General features: G+C 30.4%; 2 long non-coding RNA genes across 2 annotated transcripts; one reads left to right on the plus strand and one right to left on the minus strand.

Annotated features, from left to right (window-relative positions):
• The first annotated feature begins 7,907 nt into the window (after positions 1-7,907).
• Positions 7,908-22,394, plus strand: LOC128203022 (uncharacterized). Its single transcript, XR_008255843.1, has 3 exons — positions 7,908-7,963; positions 20,615-20,693; positions 20,903-22,394. It is a non-coding gene; the product is annotated as an uncharacterized LOC128203022 (long non-coding RNA).
• LOC128203021 (uncharacterized) lies at positions 12,050-14,771 on the minus strand. Its single transcript, XR_008255842.1, has 4 exons — positions 14,706-14,771; positions 13,297-13,375; positions 12,905-12,945; positions 12,050-12,516 (listed from the first exon to the last, which is right to left on the minus strand). It is a non-coding gene; the product is annotated as an uncharacterized LOC128203021 (long non-coding RNA).
• Positions 22,395-23,154: the final 760 nt, after the last annotated feature.

The following is a 23,154-nucleotide window of genomic DNA, read 5'->3' on the forward strand; positions in this document are numbered from 1 at the left end:
TTTTGGGTTTGTATCGATACATACCAAATAAAATTAATTTCATTTTTTTTATAATTGTGGTCAACATTTTTGGAGATGTAAAAAGATCGCAGCTGTTTGACTGCCATCTTTTGTTGTTGTACTCACGTGATTGCAAAACAACCCTTACCTGCACACGTGTTAATTGTTCGGTTTTGACGTATACACTAAATTAAGAAAATATTTTCCCCTTTTATTGTGCTGCGAAAATGTTTGAATTGATCTGTCATCGAATTATGTGGTATTACATATTATGCGTGCAAAATTTACCGTACTATTCAGTTAAATGCTATTTTGTGTATATATACATATATTTAGGGATATATTTCACATTTTACGCGCCTTTATAAACACCCTTTTATTCAATTGTTAGGAATTACATACTGCACATTACACATATATTTTACGAAAACAAACCTCATGTCATTTTCCCAACATTTTTGCGATTGTTTCCACCTTTGTTCGTACTGCAATATAGATTATTGTTGTGTTTCTATCAGGTTGTATCGTTTAACGCACTATAAGGGCCTAATTTACTTTCTTCACATTTGCTAAATGTTCGTATTGATGTAGATACCATAAACATAGATTTTGATTTATTTTTTTACGTTTTTCGGAAATTGTTCGAACTGCTAAAAAGAACTTTGTTGTTTTCCATCTATACTTTTAGGTTTACATATAATGTTTGCCAAATCACGTTATACACACTTGTTTACGATTTGTCTTGAAGAAAATATATATGTGGCTTTTATATCCATCAATTATATTCCATAACAAGAACAAAACAAAGTCACGAACATAGAAAAATTCTTGTGCCGCTCACATACGGAGACGGACAATAGGCTTACCTTACCAGTAACATAACTTCCTGCAGTAGTCGTCCTTTTAAAATTACACCCTGTTTATGGACACAAGGCAAGGTCCAAAACGAAAATAAACAAGCCACAAAAACACCAGCAACAGATCACAAACTCACTAAAATAATTTAACCGAACAATCTGAAAATAGCTACAATTCTTGAAACAATTACAAGGACTTACATCGGATTGGTTGAACAACTGATCGATCATTGAACAGGAAATCAGTGACATTACAAAAAAACGTGTTTGAGGGCATTTAAAACGTTCCAGTTAAACTAAGATCAGTTCTTCAAGAATGTCTGTTTAGTACGGATATAAAAAGAGTCAGTGTTTGTCAAACTGAGCCCTCAGATTGGTTTAGCTGCGCAATCATTGTCAACATGACAAATTCAAAAGAAATGTGTCTTGATTCGGAAACGTGAAATCGCAATAATGACCCAACAACTTTTAATGAAAACAGTTGAAGACGTATTGTCAAGGAATCTTGGAGAAAAAATATTGTTCAAAGTTAGATGCTACATCTCCTGTTTGGCAGACCAAGATGGAAGTATACTGCTCAAAATTTTTGATAATCAACATAAGATTGTGAAGATACAAATGGTTAGTATTCGGAATAGTCATGCAATTTGCAATGTCATGTTAACCAGAAGAAGTGGATCATGGATAAAATACCTGTAACCTGAAAACTTAAGTAGAACAGGATAAAATGCAGAGTTGGTTGTGTTGGTGCAAGAAAGTAAATTATGAAGTTGAATATCATTAAAGACAATATAAATATTGGACGTGATTAGTTTTAGCTTTAATTGATATAAAATCGATATAATTTGATATAAATTTATATAAATTGATATAAATCCATGAATCCTAATTATATGGTTATTATAATGGAAACTCTATATGTAGCTTTTATATTCATCAATTATATACAATAATAACAACAAAACAAAGTCATGAACATTGGAAAAATCCATGTGCGGCTCATTTACGCACACGGACAATAACATTTATAAGCTTACCAGTAACTTAAGTTTCTACAGTAGTCGAACGTTTAAAAATAAATCCTGTTAATGGACACATGGCAAGGGCCAAAACGTAAATGAACAAGCGACACAAACATATAGACACAGCAACAGATCATAAACTCACTAAAATAATTTATCCGATCAATCTGAAATTGGGTAAGCTGCGCGATCATTGTCAACATGACAAATTCGAAAGAAATGTGTCTTGATCCGGAAACGTGAAATCGTAATAATGACCCAACAACTTTTGATGAAAACAGTTGTACTGTCAAGGAATCAAGGAGAAAAAATATTGCTACATCTCCTGTTTGGCAGACTAAGATGGAAGAATACTGCTCAGTATTATTGATAATTTATATAAGAGTTTGCAGATACAAACGGTTAGTATTTGGAATAATCATGCAATGTGCAATATCATGGTAGCCAGAAGGAGTGGGTCAAGGATAAAATACCTGTCACCTAAAAACTTAGGTAGAACATGATAAAGTGCAGAGTTGCTTTTGAAGGTTCAAGAAAGTAGTTTTTTTTATATGATTTGTTTATTCAACTAAAGAAAGATGTATATGTTTTCCCGACAAATATTGCTAAATTTATATGATCTTTTATTTCAACTATTTACTTCAGTTTTCAAGTTGTATATTTAACCTTTCGGCTACTGAGCTTGTTTCTGTAGTTTTTCATATGAATATTCCATTTTGAAAAATAGTTTGAGTTTAAAGTTACTAATATCATAAACGTTAATCTGGTTAAAACAATCCCTTATTGACGTATGGAGGTTATTTTGAAATTTTCAAGTAGGACAATTTCCCAGTAAATTTTATTTCTTAAAGTAGTTATCTGCTGCTTTCTTTCTTGAAGTGACAAATATTCACAACTATTTTGTGTATAAAAGTATGAAGTATCTTTAAATAGTTGAAATGCAAAATTAACCATTCTGTTAAAAAAAAGTCATGTAGAACAGTTTGTTACAGAAGGGAGGTGTTGGTTTTCGTCAAATTCGACAGCAAACCTGTTCTAATTAAAATAAATGCGTATTTTTAAAAGGCATTTGATAAAGTTTGAGTCATACCTGTACTTTTTACATCTCTTTTATGACAAACTTTATCGACAGCAAGCAATTACTTCTTTGACAACACTTGACTTCCAAATTAGTCGAATTCCATTTTCTCCCCGGGAACAAACAACAGATAATGCCTTGACTTCTCTAGAATAAGCGATAGCTATCATCAAATTACTAGGCATCCACTTATTTCCTAAGCAAGCAGCACTATTCTTGATAAGCTATGCATTGTTGGTCATATAAATATGGAACCGGTGCAACAAACAAAATTTCACGATCAAAATCGAACTTTGCTGCATCGAACGTTGAGAAAACGTCAAATCATCGAAGATCGAATACATTCAATGTATAAAATGAAATATGGTTTAAACAACAACATCGTGACAATGTTTATTATGTTTTCTATCGCTTTAAATACCTGAACGATATGTGACGAAATTTCCTTAAGATATATGTATTAAATTTTGACATTTTCATTTGTATATGTTTGCAATATTTTGTTGTTGCCTTCTTAAAAGTATCTATAAATCTATTCAAATCACTGTACAGTATGGGGACATGTATATTTGAATTGTTTTTGTATGAGACCTTCGCAAATGGTTGAGCGCTTAACTTCAATCGTGAAAGAGTATAAATCTTATTTGCAAGAATTCCTACATGACAAGAATGTAAGCTTTAGACTTAAGTTTGCGTAACTACACACTTCAGGTTTTTACCCTAAACCTTGTATATTGCACAAGTTACAGGTTTGACAATTAAATACTTTGCAAAGATTTCTCCAAAATATTTATTTCATACTAAGTATTAATTTATTTTACATTGTTTTATCACAAAATGATTTATAATTCTGTCATTGTCGTTGACTGGTTGTCCACTACCCAATTGATTACCTGGTATCTAGTGCCTGGGAGTGTGTATCCCTTTTGTGGAAGAAATGGCAACATCGCGAAATGAGTGTCTATTTTACATCTTTAGTATTACCGTTCTGACCGCATTTCGCATTCATTCTAATCCAACTTAGTTTAGGTTATCCACAAAAAGCACACGCAGACTTTTCCATCAATCTATTATTTCTAGTAAATACACAATTTCTCTTTGATGCACTATATTGTCATTATATATTATCAAAATAATATTTGTAACGCTATTGCTATTCGTCCCAAGTAATTGCCCTTAAATTAAATAATTCATGTATAATTCATTTTCCCTTGTAAATTATGTGGGTTTTTTTTTATTTCAGACAGATTTTGATCCTAAGATTAATTTTAAAAAGTCAATTTATTTATCAGGATGATTGTATATTTTGTTACGCACTAACCTTGAAAGCTGCACTAACACAGATTAAACGTGTTGACAACGTTTTCATTTTTTAATCTTGGAACAAGCCGTTTTATACAAAAATGCATGGACACGCGTTATATAAGACTGCTGACAAAATCAGATTTTCATATTTAAGTTCAAAATTGATGTTTTATGAATTTAAAAACATTAATATTAAAACGGAAATAAGAAAATCTGTGACCTGCTCTTTTATCAGCAGTCTTTTATCACTGGTTTGCTGATATTAACGCAAATATTTGCTCATTATTTAACAAGAAATAAAAAAAAGTTATCAAAAAGCAGAACTGTGATAATGCAGCTTTAATTATATTAGAATGCTTTTTACTTCTTCTCTGTGGTTCCATCTAAGAGAGTTGTTTAAACAAGTCGTTGTTTAGTTTTGAGTAAGCATTTTTTGTATCAATTTTGTATTTATTTAAATCAATCAAATTATAATCAACTCTTTTATTCAATACGACGGTGTCATTGTTTTTAAGCAATTAATTTATTTTGACTAATTTATTGGGGAATGTCAATTGATAAAATTCATTTTCAAATTTTAATCGATTAAACTGTTATGGTGATTAGCGCTTAGTTTAAATTAAATGTCATGTTTTTAATTACCAAATTATTATTTTTTTGCTGCAGATCTTTGTTTCTTTTGAAGTAATTCTTTCCTTTTCAGTAATGACATTATAGCATACATTAAAAAAAAACAACATGAAATACTAACAATATCATTATTGTCTTATAACCTTATCTTTAGTGTCAAATTTACCTTTACCAAATTTATCTTTAGAGTGTCATAATTACACTATCCTTAGTGTTAATTGACATTTATCAACAATTATTAACACTTATTGTCAATAGATAGATAACTGAATATCTGAAAAAATGTACATGTTACACTAATAACGTCATCCGTTGGATAGTTTTTTTTTTATTTTAAGTCTTTGTAGAGTATGTCATAGTATGAATAACCTCAATGTAGCTTCTTAAAAATGAACATAAATTGCCAAAAAGTACTCACGTCACTCCGTTACATTTATTAGGCTGCATTTGAGGAGAAGTACGTACTTTGTTCGATTGAGGTATATTAAAATATTCTCATTGAAATCAATATTATTTTTTATTAAGTTTTCTTTACTGTATGCACCCATAAAATTCTAAATTTCTAACTGCGTTACCCATAAAACATTGTCAAAGTTAGAGACTGAAATAGTTGTAGATAAGTCAGATCCATAGTTGAAAAAGAAAGTTATTTATAAGTGGGATGTAGAGTACAGAGATAGTTTCCGTGGCGATATTAAACGTGAGTTAAACAAAATTAATGCCTTAATAAATGACGATAACAAGAGTATTGATGAAAAAGTAAACGGTCCGAGTGAAATAATCACATCGAAATCGAACGGGTACTTTCAACGTAACGTAACATACACTGCGCACAGAAAATCAAAACATGGTTTGACGTAGAATGCCGAAGAAAGCAATCATTACATAAGCGGTCGTTACAGACTTTTATATGTCTATGTCACAGAAATGACTACTGTAAACGTCAATTCCTACAACACAAACGTGACTACACATACCATGTTAGAAAGGTTAAACGGCAATTTAACAGGAATAGAGCTAGGTCGATGAATGAAATGCGTTACTAAAACCACGCGAGTTCTGGAAATATTTAAAGGCCCGCGCAATTCTAAAACAGATACGGATACATTAAAAAGTGAGTACATCCTTAAACATTTTGAACAACTCTCGCAGGGAATGGCGAACGATGAGCCAGATGTAGTTGAATTTGTGGAAGGATTTAACGAAGGGGAACGAATCGACCAACCATCATATGTAGAACTCGACTATCGAATTACACTCGAAGAAGTCCAGAAAGCGTGTAGTAAACTGAAACGCAACAAAGAAGCTGGTAAAGATAATTTGTTAAACGAGTATTTTTAGAGACAGTAAAATTTTTGTCCATCCATTCGCAGAACTATTTAACACCTGTGTGTACCCAATAAATTGGTCAATCGGAGTTATTATTCCACTTTTAAAGAAACAACCTGCTGACGACCCCAACAATTACAGGCTGATAACTCTGCAAAGTTGTCTTGCGAAGTTATTCACTACTGTTATAAATGAGCGTTTAAATGGCCTAATGCAAATGATAAACTTTCAGATGCCCAGTTTGGATTTAAGCAAAACCACGGAACATCTGATGCTGTTATTGTTTTATATGCCTTAATAGAAAGATGTCTTACTGACAAGACACCGTTAAATGCTGCATTTGTGGACTTTCGAGAGGCATACGATTCTATCTCTAGAGTACCATTGTGGTACAAGTTAATTAAAGCGGGAGTCGACGGCAAGATGTTTGCCATATTGCGGGATATGTATAATGACGTAAAATTATGTGTTACATACTGTGAAAATGTCTCTTCGCAAATAACATAGGCTTATTTCAAGGGGAGATAAATTCCTGCATAATGTTTTCCATTTTCCTAAATGACTTGGAACACTCACTTCAAGATAACGTGTTTTCTGGATTATCAGTTGACGAAATAAACATTTTCCATATATTGTACGCCGACGACAGTTTGTTGTTGAGTGAAACACCGGAAGGGCTCCAAGACCATCTAAACTCAGTATCACGTTATTGCGACAAGTGGAAACTACATGCTTATATAGAGAAAACAAAAATAATTGTTTTCAAAAAGAGGGGACGAGCAGCTTTGAATAATTTCATTTGGACCTATAATGGCACAGCGGTCGATGTGGTGGACGAATTTATTTATCTTGGGTTCATGTTCAGTTCGAACAGGTCTTTCAAAAAAAAGGGATAGGTGCCTTAGCGTCTAAAGGGGCAAAATCTTTACACTCGTTGTTCAGCATTACAAAGGGGATTGAAGTGCCGTTAAACATTATGATAAACCTGTTTGATTCATATGTGACATCAATTTTGTGCTACTGTGGCCAAGTATGGGGGTTCGCAGCAGCCGTAAAGGCTGAAATGGTGCACAGGAAGTGTCAAGATGTCAATAGTGAACGCAGCGGTCTAGGCAATGCAAAATTATCAAGTACTGGTTTAAGCTTGTTATTATATATATATATATATATTCTTTGGTTATATTCTTTGGAAAAAATTGCTTTTGGCCACCCGTTAAATGTGATGAATTAGTGTTTCACAAGTTTTATGTCATTATTTTATCATTTTTGTTATTATCATTTGGATTATTATTTTCATCAGTATTGAATTAACCAACAATTATTAATATAATTTATTTAAAATTAATCCTTGATCTATGTCAATATTTTTGTATCATTTACTAAAAAGGTCATGGTCATGTGCCGTTATGATTTGATGTGTCAATATCAGTGTTATTTAAATTGAATACCAATATATCATTTTACACATATTTGAATAATGAGAACCAGAGTCTAACTAAAAAGGTTCATGCTTTTATCGTCATACATGTGCCAAAAGTGTTTTAATAGAAATCAGCTAAGTGCGAGAAGCAAACATTGTATAAAGTTTTGCTAAACGTATCAATTTCCACGTTATTCAAGCTCTCACATTGATATTTCATATATGCCATATAGTTTCAGGTTACAGAATGGTCACCGATGAAACATATTTAATTGTTCGTAATCATGAGTACTTTACAAGATGTCTTTCTTCTTGATCAAATGTAAGCCATACAGTTTCAAGTTATAGAAGGGTTGGTGGTTAACATATGAACTTTATCGTTATCAAAAGTGTTTTGGATTAGTAAGAAAACAGTTACTTGTGCTCAAAGTATCTATTTACGTAATAATGTGTTCGGTTGATTGATGAGTTTTTAAGGAGATTATAACTTAAAAACGATGAGAGTGTATACCTCAATATCTTCAAAATATAAATGTACATAATATAGCTCCATAACAACAGCAATGACTCTTGCAAGAAATGATCGTAACATAAAGTAAAACTTTGGAATCTTCATGGTTTTGTTTCAGTTTTCTTTGTGGGAGGATTTTTATTATATTTCTGATATTGAATCCCAGGATAGCAATGTAAATCAATATGGAACATATTTAATCGTTTTTTGCAGAGAGAGTCAATTAATAATAATGAACGGGTGTGTAGGTCAAGATCCCATTGGTAAAAAGGTAAATTCACTTATGTTGGACAAACAGGTAGAAGTTTAATTGATTACGTCATTGGTAGCCAATCTTTAATCAATATGTGTTCATCATTCTCTGTCGGGGATCCAAATATATTGGCGGACCATTGCGCGGTGTTTTAAGCTTATTAGAGCAAAAACGTTTTTCAAATAATTAAAAAAACTGTTCAATTAGTAAGTGTTTAAGTAACAACGACAGACTGTTCTGCACATTTGTTGACTTCCAAAAGGCTGTTGATTTTGCTGAAAGAGATGTTTTATGGTTTAAACTATTAAAATGTGGGGTGAAGGGTAACATACTCAAATCTATGTATAAGAATGTTAAGTCAAAAGTCAAACTGTATGATAACCTAAGTTATTCTTTCACATGTGATTTAGAGGTACGTCAAGGTGAAAGCCTTTCATCTTTTTATTAAGTATGTATGTAAATGACATAGAGGAGACATTTGTTCTACAATGAGTGCAAGGTATCGAACTAGGAGATTTGAAATAATTTGTTTATTGTACGCGGATGATATTATTTTGTTCGCGAAAAGTGCACAGAAGCTACAGAATTCATTAAATTTTTAAGCTGATTAATTTAATAGATGGAAGTTGATTGAAAGTATCAAAAGAAATTAAAGTTATGTTTATTTTTTAAAAAGGCGATAGACTACCACAAATTTGTCTTTCAAATATAAGAATGAAGAGATAGTAATTGTAAGTAAATTCAAATACCATTTTATTCATCGAAGGAGGTTCATTCAATGAAATTGATAAAATGCTAGGAGGCCAGGCACTAAAGGCTATTTTTAAAATGAATATGTACTTATTTAAGTTTACCGATAATTTACCAAAACACATTCTTGATCTTTTTGATAAACGTATAGCACAATTCTAGATTTCAGGTTGAGCGCACTCACTTAGCATTTTGCAAAAGGTTGCTTGGCGTTTAAATATCAACGCAAAACGGCTTTATTTATGGTGAAACAGGAAGATTTAATCTAGTAAATGGAAGATATTATACCATTATTAAGTATTGGTTAAAATTTTGTATGTGTGGAGATAACAAGTACATTAAATACGTGTATAATATGTTAAAAAATTCACTTGCTGCAAATCCTAACAAAATAAATTGGGCTTCGAAAGTGCAAGTATTACTTTCCCAGTTAGGTTTTTACGAGGCTAGGTTAAATCAAGGAGTAGGGAGTACTTAATTATTTCTAATGCTAGTTAAACAATGACTTCGAGACAATTTCGTCCAAAATATAAATGCAATTATACATGAATCATCTAGGTCAATGTTTTAAAAAAACATTTTTAGTTTTAAATTTAGCGAGTACCTCAACCTTGTAAATATACCAAAATACAGAAAAGCTCTATCTAGATTACGCTTGTCGTCACACAGGTTAGCTGTGGAAAAAGACATGTGGCGTATACCCGAAATTTACTAAATCACGAAAGCAAATGTATATATTGGGGGTATTGGAAGATGAATTTCATTGTGTGTTGGAATGCAATAGTTATAAAGATATCAGGAAAAAAAAATATTAACAACTACTTTTGGCGTAATCCAAGTTTCTTCAAATTTATGCAATTGATTGATAGTTGAATTAAAAAATATTGCCACATTTACTATCAAGGTTTTTATAATAAGACGCCACTTAGCACATGACTGACGTGCTTTTACCTGTATGTTTTGAATCGAGTACATGTTTTCTGTCCCGTACGACATGAAATTCTTCCTTCAAGTACGTTTCATATTGCTATTTGAAGATATTATGTAAATTTACTATGCCAGATGACATCTTGCTGTACCAGTATATTATTATACTTGTTATGTTGTTAATTCTGCTATGCTATGTATCTTGTCTTTGTTTGCATAACTAGATCTTCTTCTTCTTCATAGATTTAATTTGTACTAAGGCCAACAAAGTACCTGTGTTTCCAGTCACATGGCGAAATATAATCGATCGATAGGATTTTTTTTTTCAGTTTCGATTTCAAATAACAGGATAATGCAATTTTCTGCTGCATCGGATCAACTATCTTATATGTAAGGGTTTCATAATTCACAAAAAAGTTAGATAAACAGCATTGTAATATGTCTGAAATCATTACCTTTCCTTCGACTATTACCCCGACTATGTTGCCCATTGAATCTGTTTTTTGTATAGACTCGTTGATAAGACGGGGTCGATTTTTTAAGCATGTCCAGCACTTCTCTTACTCCAATTCTGTGATAATGTTCAACCTAAAGAGTCAATTTTAAACTCAATTTGCTTGAGGAAAATCGCCGATTTTCTCGTCAATTATGAGCTCTCTAATGTGGAGGTAGGTTAATAATAGAACAAGGTAACGCGGTTATTGATTTATTTTACATATCTTATTTCCGATCGTATTTTTTTTCTATTTTCTAACCAGACTAGACGAAATCGGGGAAGAAGAATGGGATAATACAGTAGCAATAACAACGTAAAAAAATAATTTAATGCGGTATATTAAAGTGATATATCATTTTAAAGGTTACGTCATTACAAACTCAAATATGCACATTTTTTTCAAAATCCATCAATTTTTGACAGAATTATGGCCCTTTTAATTTTACATTTTTATCAATTTTTCTGGCAAAATAGGTCAAATTCAAAACTTCGGAATTTAAATGAAATGAATAATGTCAAACAACACATTTTGTTTATTTTCTATAAATTTAATACACATTCCTAAATATCAGAACCTAAACAAAGTTTTAAGCAAATTATTTTACTTTAAAAAAATGATGAAAAAACGTCCATTTTTAAAAAAATTTAAAATTCCTTTATATTTTGAAGAATGAGCTTGAAAAAGGTAAAAGACAAAGAACATTTACATTCTTCCATTCACTGCTTGACTGTTGCATTTTTACAATTAATAGTATTATAAATAGGAAGATTAAAGGCAAACAAAAAATTAGTTGCCATGGTAACCATTCAATAAAAATACAAAAATGCTTTAAACATCGCTTTTTGTTAAAAAGGAGAATTATGTACATCTTGCCATGATTTGCCTGACAGTTGTAATAAAGGTGAACTTCAACCCATCTAGCAATTCTGAATATTTCAATATAAGTATGAGATTGTCAGCAATTTTCAAGGTTAAATTATAAATATAATTGTATACAAAGTATGACCAAATGTTAAACAAATAACAGAAATATTTTATTGACTGAAGCGGACATGCTAAAAAGTATCACATTGAAAATACAAAGGTTTTTAGACAACAATTACAGTTTCTTAAGAAAACTAGACTCTATAGTTACCATGGCAACTGTTTAAATGCATACACATGTATAACACACATATACTTTGACTGTTAACCCTTTAACAACTTACTTAATAATGCATTTTTGGAAAATACTAAGTATTGATAAAAATATTGTAATCGTGTATTTAAGCTGAAAAAGCAAAGATATTAAATGATTGGTGAATGCATAAATATTTACTGTGATCTACTATGATCTCAAATGGTAGAAAAACTGTCTTTTATGCACATTTCCTTCAAGTAGAAGTAGGCATCCTTCATTAGAACCATTGTTTTCAACATTTATTCATCCTTTTTGGAATAATAAAACAAAAGTATTAATTGTGGTAAATCTTTAAATTGACATGGAAACTATAAACACGAATAATACCAGATAATGTTTAGAAACAAACATAAGGACAATATTTCTGTTTCAAACCAAATTTAAAATACTTTATTGGAATCAAAATGTGCATAAATTTGGAATCATAATGTCCATGCATGTATTTGTAACCATTCATGACAAGTTTTACACATAAAAAGAAAACATTTTATATGGAAACATTTTCACTCTATAATCACTCAAAAAAAATGAAGAAACTGTTCATGCTGTACAGGGGTATTTGGAAGTGCAGATACTTCTTATTGCAAGAAAATTAATCCTCTTTTTACTACACTCTAACCTTGGATATTGCAGGAATTGAGAGAGAATCTGTGAGACACTTCATGGTATGACTGTTGCATGATAGAACCACTGTCAAATACTGAAAAATACTGTCAAATTACACCAAGCTGTTTTTTTCTCAGAAACCATCATGAGCCTGAAAATATAACAAAGGAATGTGTTGATTTCAATTAATACACATGTTCACAAAAGAAACTACATGCATTCAGTTTATATGGCAACATACATATATACAGATGTATACATACAGTGTAAAAAGGTTTTATCACATTTAATTAAGAGAATACATTATATTACCAGATATTGTCTTAATATTGTCTTAATAAAGTTGACATACATACAGAGAGAAATAAGGATTTTCTAATTTAAAATTTCATACTGTTCAACATTTTTGTCCACTTTTTGTACATAACAAATTACCTTTTCTCTATAATAATTTATTTTTCCTTTCAAAATTATTCCTCAAAAAAGTCAACATTATATTTTTAATAGAGCAAATAAATACAATTTGACAAAGTACATACAATTAGGTTACTGAATCTGCATCAGTCAGGTGAGAGTGAAACTGAAAGTAAACAGAAACATAGATAATTATGTATTATTCAGAGAGGGACAACTATGTATATATGTATACATAGTATATATATATATATATATATATATATATATGTAATGAGGTTTGATGTCTATACACAGTTTGGTATTTACCAGAATCAATTTAAGAATCAATTCAACTTTACAGCTCAAAAAAATGTCAAAAGCATTTATTTTACAAATAATAAAATATGTCATCATACAAAATGTCAAAGTTTATAAAGAGTTCTCAATAACTTCAGGTATGATTTCAAAGAAAATTAAGCAAATGGCATGTTTATGAGATATTCTCTGGTAAATATGCATCATAGTTCTAAGTTACCTCAGTTCTGCAATCCTTCCCATCATTCTGACTGGCTGAATTTGAGTGGTATGAATGTATTCTATGGCTTTATTTCTCACTGAAAGGAAGAAAAGATTAAATAAAAAAGGGAAAAAAGACTAATAAATGACAAAACTGACCACCCATGAATTGGCAGACATACTAATGTGTAAAAATACTCAAAATATTTAGTCAAAAAGGAAGAACAGCCATTTATGGAATGTGAAGTTTAAAATAATTTCAAATGAATAATCAAAACATTGAGTTGAAAATTAATGACAGCAATTGAAATCCTATCATTACAGGAATTCCAATAAATCTGAAGACAAATAATGTTTGAAAAGTTGAATAATTTTTACAGAGAGTGATTGTAGAATCCAAGTAACCATACAGAACATAAAAATGTTTCCTGAAATTTACACATTAAAACATTGATATGTTGAAATTTGAAACTTTCCAATTATTATTTAAGTATTAGTTACTTGGTGATAATGTATGATCTATAAACAATTAAAATTGGTAGGCATCCAATTAACTGTTTAGAAGATTAAAAAAATGCTTACTTTCTTAGTTTCAATTGTGAAATGCCTATATAAGCCAGCCTGCATTTTTCTTATTAACCAATAAAACACTAAATGGAAACTTGGAGTTGTAATTTGATTAATTGGGTTTTGGTTGTTGAGCTCTTTTAAGTTATTTAATATGAATTTGTCGGTCAATGCCCGTTGCAGAAACATGCGCATAAACAATAACAAACTACAGCTTGACAGATTCTTAATTAATAATATAGAATGGCTTAATAAAAAATAACTGCCAATTCTCCAATAGTTTATTTACATTTTTTAAAACCGAAAGTGACCAGATCCTTAAAGAACCCGGTCTGTTTATTTCATTAAAACCAATCACAATATTGCAAATGTCTTATTTATTCAAATTATAAAAAAATTTGACCGATGTTCATGCAAAAGAATTGGCAACCCCTTATAAATAGCATTCTAAATTTAATAAAACAATGATATGCATAAACCTAACTCAATGTTTACTCAAAATAAATTACTATTTACAGAGGTTGGCATTTAAAAAGTAAACAAAAATCACTTCCTGGTTAATTCGGATACTCTCGGCTTTTAAGGTTGCATGCCTTATGAGTCATCAAATTGTTCTTGTTTTCGGCCACTCTCAGAAACGATGTGTTTATAAATTGCCCTTGCGGAAAAATGCGACAGATTACTGAATCAAATGGATAGTATTACTGTGTAGATAAATGAATGAATTTTCAGAAATTCGATAATGCATTGTTGTTCTTTTTCGATTTGGACCTATAATTCAGCATGTTTTATCCCCTGTTTCAGTTTTTGTCAAAATAAAAGCAGAAAATATACATAATAATTCATTAAAGTTATACTCACCGATGCAGGAGACGTCAATGTATCCTTGTAAAGTCATTGACAATCAAAACAATTCTTAAAATATCCAGAATCGAAAGTATAAAATGACAGTCAAAACGTCCCAAGACCGGCAGAAAAAACGACATATTACAAAAAATGCTTGTGAAACATTTTGCTCGTTTTATTTTGTTTCACAAAATTAGATTAAACCCGTACTACAGTTGATGGATAATTTATTCATGATTATTTTGTTACCATTTTCAGCAGTAAGTATAAATGTTTGCAGGAGTAATATCCATTGAAGTGAGGAGTGGTATTAGCATTGTGCAGAATAGGGAAGTGTAAAAAACGACGTTATGTTGTTATTTCTAAATACAGTATCCGACTGACCGATTTAAATACAAACCATTCCCACGCGCATTTGATATAATCAGCGCTTGTGCTCTGGCGTCACAGATTGTACCGTTTGATATGCAGCCGACTCATTTCAAAATATGTGTTAACAAGTTAAATTTCGCAGTTGTTTGTTTTGATTTCAGTTGATGGAAATCATTTTTAATTAATGTGCTGTATCAAAATTGAGTCCAATTGATTGTTTCTAAACAAGGTTGACAAAGGTTTCAGGCACATTTTAAGCATAAATATATGTGCAAGTTGGATGAAAACGGACATATCACTTGAGTATCACTGGAAAGAGCTTTTTTCCGAAAAGAAAATATTAAAAATGACATAAAAGGCAGGTTTTCTGGCCTTCGAATTTAAATAAGGATGATCAACTGGTCAAATAAACCAATAAAAGCACTTGGGATTTATTTTGGTCTCAATCCGAGAGAGTGCGCATCTTTAAATTGGGATTCTAAAGTAGAAAAATGCAAAGTGATAGTACAAGTTTGGTCAAAAAGAAAAATTAACGTTTTATGGAACAATGCAAATTATAAAAACGCTACTTATTCCGAAATTCACATATGCCTTTCATGCATTGGTCGTTCCGAATCATGTGATAAAACTATTAAACAAAATCATATTTAGCTTTTTGTGGGATAACAAAAATGAAAATAATAAAACGAAGGACGCTTATTGCTGCAAAAATGAACGGTGGTTTAAATATGATAGATTTAGAATCTTACATTCACTCAATAGAAATAAAATGGGTGAAAACTTTAATTTCAGAAGAAAAAGCTCATTGGAAAGTTATACCTAAGTATATGATGCAAAAGTTTGGTAAGGATTTTCTAGTTTTTTCTATGAATTTAGATAGTCCTAAAAGCATTGAAATAGGTCAATTATCTCCCTTGTATAGAGATTTAATTTCTCTTTGGATAAGGATAAATTAGTTTGAACCTGAATCTCCAAAGAGTTTTTATGACATCAGGAACCAAGTTCTTTGGGATGACAAATTTATTAAATTTCACAACAAATCACTCATGTTTTTAACTGGATTAATTTTGACATATGTTATGTAAATGATATACTAAATGAAGACGGTGTAATTTGTGGGGAAAAACTATTTCAAAAACTACGCTATAGGCAAAATTGGATATCAGAAATAAATATTTTAAAACATGTTTTCACCAAAAATTGGTTACGAATAACCTCTAGCGAAATATAAAAAAATCAAGAGTGTCAATAGATAAAAATATTACTATTAATGATAAATCACTTATACAGCTGACAAACAAGGATATATATTCGTATTTGATTAAGGACAAGGTTATCAAACCTCATGTCCATCGCTTTTGGAAACAAATAGCTTGGGATTCATTTTATAGAACTATATATGCCATACCAGACAACAGAATAATGCAATTCAAATATAAAGTTTTAAACAACATTTTTCCGTGCAACTTTATAAAGCATAAGTGGAGTATGATTAACTCACCAAACTGTAATATTTGCAACACGTGTGAGACATATGGACATGTTTTCATAGATTGTTTAGCAGTCAACTCTGTTTGGCAGATCTTTTCAAATGTCTTTTCAAAATACGGGGTAAACAAGAATTTAAGAAAGATTGAATATATTGTAATTGGATATAATATTACTAATCCTGAATATTTTTTATTTAAACCTAATATTTGCCACTCTAGGTTATAGTATATATAAAGCATATTTCATCAGCGATAGTAGACGAGAACATGTCGATATTATGCATATCTTTAAAAATGAATTTTTCATTCTATTCTCATACTATAAAGGATACCTCGCCTCATCAAACGGGTAAGGGCTATAACCCCTTCGTTCAAAACGTCAAAAATCCTTATAGAGGAAATGTATATCATACGCCAGTGGCATTAATCAAGGATACTTAGGATAAGATTTAAAATAAGAAATATCCAGGTATGAGATAATTTAAATCAAACCTACTTCAGCACAAATTTTCGGTAAAGTATTTAGAAATACTCAGTACTCACCTCAACAAGAGTACTTTTTATTACTTATTATAGAGACACACATTGCCAGCATTTAAAATACCTTACAACTGTTTAATACAAGATCACTGCCCATATTTCATATCTGCCAACAACTCAATTCGCTCCATCTGTGTGTGACTGCATGCATGTTTAGTTGTTTGAAACCATATGACAATACTCAGAAAGCTGAAAATACACAAGATTACGTAAGCAGTAATCAGTACAATCATGAACGTGAGATCTGAAGTATCCATTTCTCAGTGCAAATATCAGGAACTGACCAGCAGTATTACATTATATACAACTATCTTAAAATGTCACATGACATTTAATAAAATTATCTATATCTACTTTACTTAATGTTTAGTTACAAGTACAACATTGCAACTAAAATAAGCGACTGGTTGACTTGCATTATCGCTCAGCTTAATAACATTTATTCCAATATGATGCTAACATATTCATATTTCAATCGCAAATTCAGACCCTACTTTACCTATGTGGAAAAGAACAAGCACTAAACAAATGCATTTTTGTTGAAAGAATCAAGAAGAATATGAATTATAACAGTCAAGTACAAATTACATACTGTCATGCCTTCTTTCTGTTTCGCTAGAACTTTACCGCTGTCCTTTTCAATCGCTGGTGTATTGGACCGGCGAGTACCAGTTGCTGTCATTTATTTTTGTAGGCAGCTCATCCGGAACTTGTCTCTTTGCCACGCCTAGCAACAGTACCTGATAATATCTATGAATATTAAATACTAACTTTTGATTAACTGATATAATAATGGATATATAATAAAGGGGAACATAAAAATAGGTATGAAAAATCTGATTTTGTCTCAACAGTTTGATTTCACTGGTTTCCAGTCATTTGGGCATATAAGAAAAATGATAAATAAGTAGTATATGAAAAAAGCCATATACTTTCACTTTTGTAATATGTTTATACATTTCGTCCGACATTTTCGTTTTTTCGCAAATGAGCCTACTGCATAACTTGTAAAATTTATTTCTAAACCATGAACGATTTTTTTGTAATGTTCAAAACTAGGATTCAATTTAACTTTTTAAATAAGGATTATCATTTATTGTGACATTAAAGAGGCATAATCGAAAATGTGACATCTCTACATCAGATCTAATTCATAAAAACACCATTGATAACAATAAGTTTTTACAGCAAAACATTCTGTAATATATGGCGTATATCCATTACCAAAGAAAGAGATATTCCTAAGTACTATTATTAACGATCATTTATTGCGATGCATCGGTGACCCTTCGGAAACTTGAAGCTATATGGCATATTCAATATCAAAGAGAGCGCTGGAATTACGTGTAATTTGATACTTTTTGCAGTATTTAAACAATATTATATTTTTTCTTCTCTCACTAAGTTTATAATAGTTAAAATGCTTTTAGAACATGTATATGGCGATTTAGGTTCTCATTATTCAATTTTGTTGTAAAATGACGTGTTGGTATTCCCTTTGAATAACACTGATAGGAAAACATAAAACAATTACGGTTCTTGACCGCACTGAAAGTTAGAAATTGCTACAAAAACATTTACAAAGGCAAGGATTTATTTTAATTGAATACAATAAAATAGAAAGTAGAAATGTAGGCAAATGTAATAGTTCTCGAGAGATAAAATAAACGAAACTTATAGTCGTATGAGCAGGTACTGATAAGTTAGATTATATATAAGTATAGTGGTTATTTGTAATGCATTAGTGCGGTATAGTTTACTTCATAAGTAGCAATAACAGCATGACTTGTAATTTACGCTTTCATATTCTGCACAATACTTATACCACCCCTCACCCCAATAGATATAACTCCCGCAAAAAATTATACTAACTGTCGAAAATCGTACCAAAGAAATCATGAATAATCAAACATGATGATTTTTAACATGTAAAAATCGAAAGAGAACACCAATGCATCATCGACTTTCTGAAAATTCAATCATTCATCTTCAAAGTGATAGAATCCAATTGATTCAGTAATCTGTCGCATTGTCCGCAAGGGCTATTTATAAACTTATCCTTTCTGAGAGTGGCCAAAAGCAAGAACAATTTGATGACTTATAAGACATGCAAACTTAAAAGCCGAGAATATCCGAATTAACAAGGAAGTATGTTTTTGTTTACCTAAAATACCTACCTCTGCAAAAATGTAAAAATAAATCGAGTCGGAGACCGGGTTTGAACCGGTGTCGCCAAAATTTCAGTTCAGTGTTGTATTCACTGTGCTACGAAGGCTTACCCTAAATGGTTGGAGTATTTAACCTAACTTTGTAATATCACGTGATAACATCGACTAGCCAATGCATTGTACACATCGATACCAAGTCTATGTCAGTTTTCGACAATTTTCTTTTTTTTGGTATTTCATCTTACGAAGTACAGCCCTGTTAATGGAGATATGGCGGTTATTGTTTTTTATTAGACCCATTTAAAATAATCAATTAAAATATGTCAAGCTGAATTTCTTTGATGTTTATGCGCATGCTTCTGCAAATGGAATTTCCCGACAAATCCATATTTAATAACATAATTGAGCTCGACAACCAAAATTCAATTAAAGTGACACTCTTATACAAAATCAGTACATACACATGCATAACAAACATTGTTTTGGATTGGTGAACCTTTAAATACTTACTAAATAATGCATTTATTGAAAATATTATTTACTGAAAACAAATCTGTAGCCCTGTATTTAATAACAGAAAACGCAAAAGTATTAAATGATTGGTGACTGCTTAAATATTTACTGTGATAAACTATAGTCTCGTAAGGTAGAAATACAGTGTTTTATGCACATTTCTTTAAATTTAACTCGGTATCCTTCATAAGAATGATTGTTCTCGACATTTATGCATCCTTTTTTGGAATATTAAAACAAGTATTAATTGTGGTAATTCATATTTGAGAGTAAGAGTGCATCCTTAAGCAAATTACCACGCAAAGTTTCTATTAAGTGTTTTATTGGTTATATCAATTAAGAGGGTTAATAAGAAAAAAAACAGGCTGGCATTTCACATTTAAAACTATGACAGTAAGCAGTTTTGAATATTCGAAACAGTTAATTGGATACCTAATACTTTGATGAAATGATGGGAACGTTTCAAATCTCAACACATCAATGATTTAACATGTTACTTTTAGGAAACATTTTTATGTTCTTTATACTTTCATTCTAAAAGCACTCTCTGTAAAATATATTATTTTTTGCAAGCATAATTTTTTTTTTTTAAATTAATTGGAATTCCTGTTATGATATGAGTTCAATTGCTATTAAAGGGTTTCAACTCTGATGTCATTATTTTTCAACTCAATGTTGTGATTATTCATTTGAATTTTGATTTTAACATCGTATTACATGAATGGCTGTTCCAACTTGTTAATTACATCTTGTGAGTATATATTTTAAAACATTAGTAAGTCTGTCAATTCATGAATGGTCAGTTTTTTCATTTATTGTTTTCATTTTTTCTTCCTTTCAGTGAGATATAAAGCCATATTATAAATCCATGTTACTCAAATTAATCCACTCAGAGAGATGGGAAAGATTGCAGAGCTGAGGTAATAATGATGCAGATTTATCATAGAGAATAACTCGTGTACATGCTACTTGTTTAATGTTCTTTGGATATATATACCTTATTGTAAATTCATGAGAACACTTCATAAACTTTGACATAAATTTTGTATAATGACACTTTTTATATATTTTGACAAATACATGTTTTTCATTTGACATTTTGTTCCGAGCTGTTTCGTTTTACTTTCAGTTTCACTCTCACCTGACTGATGCAGAATCAGTAACCTAATTGTGTGTACTTTTTTAAATTATATATTGTTTTTATTAAAAATTCAATGTGGACCTTTATGAGGAATATGTTGAAAAGGAAAACAAATATAATAAAAGTAGTCTGTTATACAATAATTTGACAAAAATGTATGTCACTTTTATTATGATCATATCTGGTAACATGAATAATTCCCTTAATCAATTGTGTTAAAACCTTTTTACATTGTATGTTTACATTTATATATGTATGTTGCCATATACACTGAATCCACCCCTCTAAATTCGGCAATATTGAGGCTCATGATGGTTTCCGAGAAAAAAAAAGGCAAAAGAGTTCCAACATTGAGCCTTACAAAATCAACTTGGTGTAATTTGACAATATTCTTTAGAATTTGACGGTGATTGTATCATGCAGCAGTCATACTATGAAGTGTCACACAGACTATCTTTTTTAATTCTGCAATATTGTAGTACAGTTAAGCGCAAAGTGGATTAATATTCTGGCAATTAGAAGTAACTGTACTTCCAAATACAGCCTAAACAGTTCCTGCATTTTTTGAGTGATTATAGAGTGAAAATGTTTTCCTATTAAATGTTGTTTTTTATGTGTAAAATTTAACATGTTATGAATGGTTACAAATACATGTATACGCTTTTTGATTCCAAATATATGCACTTTTTGATTCCAATAATTAAACACTTAAGTATTTTATATTCGGTATGAAACAAAAATGTTGATCTGTTGTTTGTTTCTTAGCAATTAGTAGGATGTATTCGTGTTTATAGTTACCATGTCAATTTAGAATATGAGTCAAATGTTTTAAACAGTTACAATGATATCCAGAGTCTAGTGTTGTAGGGAAATTATCATTGTTGTCTCAATATCTTAGTATTTTCAATGTGATATTTTTTAGCATGTCGGCTTCAGACAATAAAATGTTTCTGTAAAGTTTTATTCATTTGGTCATACTGTGTATACAATTATATTTATGATTCAACCTTAAAATTTGCTGATAATGTCATACTTATATTAAAGTGTTTAGAATTGCTTGATGGTGAGAAGTTCACCTTTTTAACAATTGTCAGGCAAATCAATGCAAGATATACTTACAGAATTCTCCTTTTTAACAAAAATGTTACTTAGCATTTTTTTTTCAAATTTCTATTGAATTATATTAATAGCAACTAAATTTTTGTTTGCCTTTATTCTTCATATTTATAATACTTTTCATTGTAAAAATGCAAAAGTGCATCAGTGAATGTAAGAAAAGTAGTGTTCTGTAACTGTTACCTTATAAAATATCCTAAAAATAAACATTTTGCCATCAATTTTTTTATCGTGAAATATTCTGCTTAAAACATAGTTTTAGCTCTGATATTTAGAAATGTGTATTCAATTTTTAGAAAATAAACAAAATGTGTTGTTTTACATTATTTATTTCATTTATATTAAGATGCTTTTAAATTTTACCTATTTTCGCAGAAAGATTTATAAAAATATAAAATTCAAAAGGGCCATAATTATGTCAAAATTTGATGGATTTTTTAAAAGATATGCATTGAGTTTGTAATGATATAACCTTTAAAATGATAAAACATTTAACAATAACACATACAATTATTTATTTAAGTTGTTATTGCTATCATAATGTTATATAGTGAATATCATATAGTATTGTCTTCCTGTACTTTGAACTAACGATGTAGAATGTCTTCAATGCAATAAACAGGTAACTTATCGCAATGTGTTATTTGTGACTGTCTATGTATGCATTAATATAACCATTTTTAAGAATATATTAAATCAATATTGTGATGGTTGAACTTTCGGACAGCCTAAAAATAAATGCCCATTTGTAACAATAATACTTTTTATAAAGTCCAATAGACTAGAACGTCAGTTTATATACTTATTTCCTTTTTCAGATCTTTTGATTTACATGGGTTTGGAGTCATTGTTAGGGTTTTTAGTGTTAATTTGTTTCTTGTAACACATTGCGTCTCAACCAAAACAAAAACATAGAAAAGCACTAAATTGCAAAGCGGAAAACGTGGAAAAATTGTAGCGTAACACTACGGAGCGTGTCCACTCAAAATTGTTAGAACTCTTTAAATTATTAAACAACAATTGATCCAATGTTAATTCTTAAACGTTCTTTCTAAATATAAATATGCAGTTCGAAATACAACGTAACGTTCTAATCTCACCCCAAAACCCAGTCCAAAAAGGAC

Source organism: Mya arenaria, chromosome 9, assembly GCF_026914265.1.
Source record: "Mya arenaria isolate MELC-2E11 chromosome 9, ASM2691426v1".
Taxonomy (NCBI): domain Eukaryota; kingdom Metazoa; phylum Mollusca; class Bivalvia; order Myida; family Myidae; genus Mya; species Mya arenaria.